We start from the raw sequence: 5,958 nt of genomic DNA, 5'->3' as shown, positions 1-5,958 counted from the left end.
CTTGCCATTTTCAGGAACAGAAGTAGTCAGCTTGGAGGCACCACTTCTTTTCATGTACTTCCTGAGGCAGGATCAGTGCTCAGTGTGAACCAGAACTCCAGAACGCCTCCTAAGAACCCCAGTGTCTCCTCCCATCTGGTTCTGACCCACCCAGCTAAAGTGGCTGTGGAGGCCCAGCTTTGGTTTATCTCGGCCCTGGACCTCCGCTGGGCTGAGGGTAGGCCACAGAGAGTCAGGCAAGGCTGGTCCATCTGCCTGTCAGCTTGTCCTGGACCCAGACCCCCAGGGCCCTGAGGGGCTCAGGGCTGGGAGTGGGCCACTCTCCTGGCCTGTCACCATGGCCAGTCTCAGCTGGGACTGCTATGTGTGGCCTTCCTCCAAGCCTGCGGTGATCTGAGGTCCGACAGGATTAGGCCGGATTACAAACCCCAGAAGCTTCCCCTCAGTGGCTCAGTCCTGGCTGGGAGCATCACTTTGCAGGAAGAACTCCCACTTCTCAGTGGCCAGAGCAGAGACAGGTTGGCTGGAAAATCACCAGCGTTGAGGCTGCATTTGTTTTGAGAATTCATGTACGTCAATGAGAATTCAACGGAGGAAAATGTTAGTCCGTGAGGCTGTGAGGCTTCTTCCTCTTTCCATAGCTAAGGAGTTTTGAGGGGGTTGCACTCGGGTCCTGGGTCTTACTCCAGGGGCTGCCCAGCTGAGGCCAGTGCCGCTCAACACCCCTCGCTGTCCTGACACCCCTCCCCTGGGATTTACAGGCCTTCCTCAAACCACTTCTGGCTTCTCGGGGCTTCTGGCAATCACAGGAATGAGGTCTGGGGATCAGGGTTTCAGCTCCGAATTCCAGGTCCAAGTAGAAAACAGCTCACAGGTCCCCTGGACTTTACTGCTTGGTGGCCCCTCTGTGGAGTGCTCCTGGCGTCAGACGTCTCTGCAGCAGAGAGCAGGGAAGCCCTCCACCCCAGGGCTCGACCTGGCCAGCAGTGTCTCCACAGACCACCAGCAAGACCTCAACCATCCAGCCCTCAAAGCTTCATACACATCTAACACCGAATGTTGGGTCAGCCTGAAAGATGGGAGGAGATTATCACAGAAGCGTCAGGCGCTGTTTGCTTGGCTCAGAAGCCTATTCAATGTTCATGACCCTGTGTCTGGGAAATGATTAAGGAACTTTCCACAATCTGCCCAAAACAACCTGCCCTGCGGGCCTGCGACATTTATTACACAGCAAACATGGTGTTTGGCCAAGCGAGGGCAAGGTCTCGAGTGACCATCATTCTCCTGGGGCCTCTCAGGTAGGGCTGACCTAGCAGACCTTCCCAGTGTCCAGATGCAGGGGCAGTGCCATCCTCCAGGGACAGTGGCCACAGCTCAGCTCTACCCAACGAGGGGATGGGTATGTTACTGTGGTCCAAAAAAGGGGGTGGGGCTCTGTCAAGTGGGAACAACAGACTTGTTTTTTTTAAAGCCTCCTCAAAAAATAGTAAATAAACAAAAATAAAGCCTTATTATTCCCGGGGCCCTGGCCCAGTTTAGGGTCTCTCTGAAGGCCAGTGGGCTTGAGTTCTTCCTGGGAGGAGGCCCAGCCCCTGGCCCAGGCCTCTGCAAGGATGCGCTGGGCCCTCAGGACAAAGGAAATCAATTCCGGGTTCTCCGGGCAACTAAGTGACTCTCCTGCCCCTGGAGCGATTTTCACAGCCGGGGAAGCGCAATTGTATTTTCCAGCTCATTAACCCGGCGCACAAAGCGCCGCAGTCCCCAGGCCGCTCGGGAGCGGCCGGACCGCGGATTCCACAGGTCCTTCCCCTCCTGGAGACGCGGCTGCCCATTGTCCCCGAAATGTGCCGCCTGTTTATTCAGGCCCTTTGAACACTCCTCCCGCATTGTGCGGGCATGCCTGGGAGAGTCCTGCGCAGCCCAGACGGGGCCCAGACGGGGCCCGGCCGGGATTAAAGGGCCGGCGCCATGGGCAGAAACTTGGACACAACCTTCTCCAACAAGGTGCTCCGGGTGCCTGCAGGCCCCGCAGCGGTGCTGGGGGGTGGGGGAGGCACGCTCCGGATGGCTGGGGGCGGGGCGGAGGCCTCTGGGCAGGGGCGCAGGTGGCCCCAGCCCAACACCACCCTCTAACTTCCCAGGGGTGGGGGCCGGGCCGAGGAGGACCCCCCCTGTCTCCCCCTCGGGTGGGGTCTGGGATGCCATCCTTCCTCACCCCATGCTCCTGCGCTGGCGCTGCCGTCCTTGTCGGATGAGGAGGGGTCCCCTCAACAGTGAGCCGGCGGGGCCACGAGGCTGCCTAGGGCAGGCCAGGGCACCCAGCACATCACTCCCCTTCCCCTCTCCGGAGAGGCGCCCCCACCCCTGTGGGTGCGTGGTGCTAGACTCCTGGCAGCACCAAGAAAGCGGTGAGGCCTTGACCTGGCTTCTGCTTCCCTCCTCGTCTTCCGTCGGGAGTGAGGGGTACGCCTCAGGAGCCTGGCCGCGACCCCAAGCTCCAGGCTGTCCCTTCCCCTGCGGCTCCGGAGTCCTCCTAGTACACTCGCAGACCACACAGCGGCCAGAGGCGGCCCAGGGCGCCCCACCCTGACCCCAGCCGCGGCCCACAGCCCCACGACCCGCTCTCCGGCCCCTGCGCCCCACTTTCCCGTCACTCCGCACACCACACCCACAAAGGCCTCCTGCTGTCTTTCCAGGCCCTTCTCAGCCAGAGGATCCTGACAAAGGGATCTTCCCCAGAGAAAGCTTCGGGTGGTTGGCATTTTTCAGAAATGGCCACAACAGCACGTGCTCTTCTGTCCCCTAGACTCTGGGTGGGCCTTTTTAGCTCCCAGGAGAACGCTGACCTGACCGCGAGCCGCTGCGGGCTTCAGAGGTTTCCACCTACCTAGCTCCGCGTGAGCATCGGGGCCCCTCCCCCGCGGGTCCTGGGGCCCCTCCCCTGTGGGCGCCGTGACCCCTCTCCGGGCATCCCGTGGCCCCTCCCCCGGGAGCATCGTAGCCCCACCCCCGCGGGTCCTGGGGCCCCTTCCTCTCTACGCGCTGTGGCCCCTCCCCCGGGAGCATCGTAGCTCCTCCCCCGCAGGTCCTGGGGCCCCTCCCCTGTGGGCGCCGTGACCCCTCTCCGGGCATCCCGTGGCCCCTCCCCCGGGAGCATCGGGGCCCCTCCCCCGCGGGTCTTGGGGCTCCTTCCTCTCTACGCACCGTGGCCCTGGCCTCCGCCCTCAACATTTCTCTCCGTTCCAGCTTCCTCTTTCCTCTTCCCAAGCCAAGGCCTGTACAAAGGCTGCCCTGCACGGCTTGCCACGGCCAGGACTGACCCTCAGCCTGTCCCAGGCAGGAGTGAGCACCTACGCTGATGGCTTCCTGCGGTTTCTGCTCTGAGCTTGCGGGAGGCATCACTTCCGAGGAGCTCAGTGCACTTACCCCAGGGAGGAGTGTCCCATAACCTCCGGTGACTTGCAAGGCAGAGATTTTGTAATAAATCCTGGGGCCAAACCCTTGATGCTGGTGCGGCATTCCTGGCCTTCATGAGGCCTTTCTTGCTCTTGTAGGACCCATGAAATGGGAGGCATGCCCGGGTCCTCAGGCCAGCTCTCTGCTAGGATGGGAGAAACAGGAGGGCATGAGGAGATGAGGAGGGGGCTGAGAGCAGCTGGTGCTTCAGGGCCCCACCCAGTCTGCTTCCTGCATGACGCTGGGGTCCCATGGTAGGAGGGCCCTGCTGACTGTCCACTGCACCCCAGCACTCAGCGAGTGCGCCTCTGCCCTCTCCCCTGTAAGGAGTCCTCCTGGGCCACTCTTCAGGGGCCAGCCCCCAGGGCTTCTGCTCCATCTCCTCGCTGGTGGAAGCCTCCACCTGACTGGTTCCAGCCCTGGCTTCACTTCTTGCTTCCACATTCCAAGTCCCCATCATGGTTTTCTTTGGCGACACATCAAAAAATGGCTTCTGTGTTAGCTTAAACTACACAGACTCTGGAATGGCACTGAGAGTTTTCTGAGACCAGTACTGTGGCAGGTGATGGTCAGCACGAGTGACATAACCTGGAGACCCCTGGGTAGCCTGTGATGAGCTGGGGAGGAGCCAGCGCAGGAGAAGAGACTGCCTGGGCTGGCATCCCTGGCTGACTCCTGCTCCCCTGGGTGTGTCTGTGCAGATCTGCAGGGATTCAGCCCCCAGGGACTCATCACCACCTGCTAACCTGACTTCTCCCATAGCACCCACTTAAGCCCTGCAAGCTAGAATCTCTCACATAACTCATAGAAGGTGCCTGCCAGAGGTCACTGTGTCATGCTGGGCAGGTGTCTCTGTGGCATGCCAGGATGTAGTCCCAGCCAACTCTGGCTGCCTGGTCCCTGGACTCACCCATGGAGGTGCCAGCCTAGAACTTAATCTGGCTGACTTCATTTCTCTTAAGACAGAGCAACAGAGACAGGATTTACCCTCTGGCCTGAAACACCCAAGAAGTGGACAAGATATATGTAACAACAGTTTTCAAGACAATGGACATGAAGCCATGAAGGACAGTGGATATTCAGAAACAGGGAAGAAAGAAGATGAGTCCTACAATCACCCTGGCTCATGGCTGGGGTGCAGTCAGGGACCTAGGTGGAGTTTGGTGGGTTCCTGGGGCAACAAAGTGGAGCTGAGAGTCCAGGGAGGAGACAAAGGAGAGTGGGGTCAGCAGAACAGAAGACCAGAGAAGGCAAAGCTGCACAGAATGAGAACTCCAGAGTGCCTCAGAGGCCCCCCCTCTGAGATTCAGCTGAAAGTTGATCAGTGCATGCATGTAAGGTTGTAGATTAAAACATCCCAAAGTGTTAGAATCATGCCTGACACTCGTTCAGGTCTGGGAATAGCACCTGTTCCTACCAGTCAGATGGAAAACCCCATGACCCATGAGGTTTGGGGAGGGGGACAGAGGGCCCTGCTTCAATTGTGGGAATGGTCCTGGATGAGCATTATTCCAGACCTGCCTGAGAAATCTAAAAGGACTTGGAAGGACCAGCCATTTCCAAATAACTTACCCATATCCCAGAGCAAAACTCAAGGGCATTTATAGGAATGTGAAACTGTCCAGCACCCAAAAAGGTAAATTCATAAAGTGTAACATCTAATAAAATATTACCAAGAAGCAAAAAGCCGGAAAATGTGACCCTTAATGGAAAGAAATATCAATCAAAATTGACCAAGAACTGAAACGGATGATGGACTTTGCATAACAGTTATTATAACAATATCCCATTGTTCAAAAGTTAGGTGGTGAGAGAGTGAGCAAGAGAGAGAGAAGGAACAGTGGGGAGGGGCAGAAGCAGACCCCCTGCTATGCAAGGAGCCTGACCTGGGGCTCAGTCCTAGGACTCCGGGATCATGACCTGAGCTGAAGGCAGACGCTCAACTGACTGAGCCACCCAGGCACCCCCACAAAGCACTTTTTAAAGACATAACTATATTAAAAGTAAAAGCATAGAAAAGATATACCACCCTAACACTGGTCAAAAGAAAGCTTGAGTGTCTATAGTACAATCTTAAACATTTATGAAACTAACAAGACAGCTTCAAAATATATTGAGTGAAAAATGGTAGAACCACAAAGAGAAATCAAACCCACAATTACTGTTGAAGATTTCAATACCCCCTCTCAATAATTGATCAAACAAGTAGGCAGAAAATCGGCATGGGTACAGGCATTAGATGTGTCAACTGACCCAATTGACATTTATTGACCACCCCACTCAGCAACAGCAGAATCCACGTTCTTTTCAAGGCAATAGAACACTGACCAAGATAGACCATATTTGGGGGCACAACACAGGTCTCCATAAATGTAAAAGGACTCATGTCCAAGTATGTCCTCTGACCACAACGGAAGTAAACTGAAAATCAATATAGAAACATCCCTGGAAAATCTCCCAAATACTTAGAAGCTGAATAACACACTTCGAAGTTTGACCCTG

This window comes from Mirounga angustirostris, unplaced genomic scaffold (genome assembly GCF_029215605.1).
Source record: "Mirounga angustirostris isolate CCGP_5_RB_7025 unplaced genomic scaffold, mMirAng1.0.hap1 SCAF_6, whole genome shotgun sequence".
NCBI lineage: Eukaryota > Metazoa > Chordata > Mammalia > Carnivora > Phocidae > Mirounga > Mirounga angustirostris.
This window is presented reverse-complemented; position numbering follows the sequence as displayed.